Genomic DNA, 608 nt, shown 5'->3' with positions numbered 1-608 from the left:
CTGCCCATCTCGCGGGAGCCCAGGCCGGTGCGTGGCGCTGCAGCCCGCGGGGCTGGGCAGGGAGCGCAGAAGGCGTCGAGGACGGAAGGGGAGCAGCCCCGCGGCCCGACTTGGGGGTCCTCCGCGGGGGCGCGGGGGGCTGAGCGCAGCCGGCTCACACGCGGGCAGGCGGCCATCGCGGGCTTCCTGTCCGCTGGCCCCAGGACGACCCTGCGGACGGGAAGGAGCCGCCTCCGGCCCTGCTCGGGGAGCCCCACGCCGTTCCTCCCGTCGGAGACAGGAGCCCCAGATCCGGCGCTATGCGGGGGCGCCCGCCCCCCGCCCTGCCCGCCCCCCAGCCCGCGTCTGCGCCTCCGTCTGACTCTGAGCCGCGTCCCCACAGCCACAGGCCCTCCCCTGCCTGCCCGCCCCGGCCCTGCCCAGCGAGGGTCAGGTCCGACTGTCCCCTGCCGGCGTCTTCTTTCCGAGGCGGCCAGCTGGGCCCGCTCTGGTCCCCCAGCTTGCCCTGTGCTGTCCTCCGCCTGGCCCCTGTCCTGGTGCCCTGGACAGCCCGGCATACGGGTCCTGGGCCAGTGACTGCCTCTCGGCCGTCTGTTTCCTGGAGGCTC

Source organism: Condylura cristata, unplaced genomic scaffold, assembly GCF_000260355.1.
Source record: "Condylura cristata isolate star-nosed mole 26May11 unplaced genomic scaffold, ConCri1.0 scaffold00079, whole genome shotgun sequence".
In the NCBI taxonomy this organism is placed as follows: Eukaryota; Metazoa; Chordata; class Mammalia; order Eulipotyphla; family Talpidae; genus Condylura; species Condylura cristata.
The sequence above is the reverse complement of the archived record's forward strand: the minus strand, read 5'-3'. Positions refer to the sequence as shown.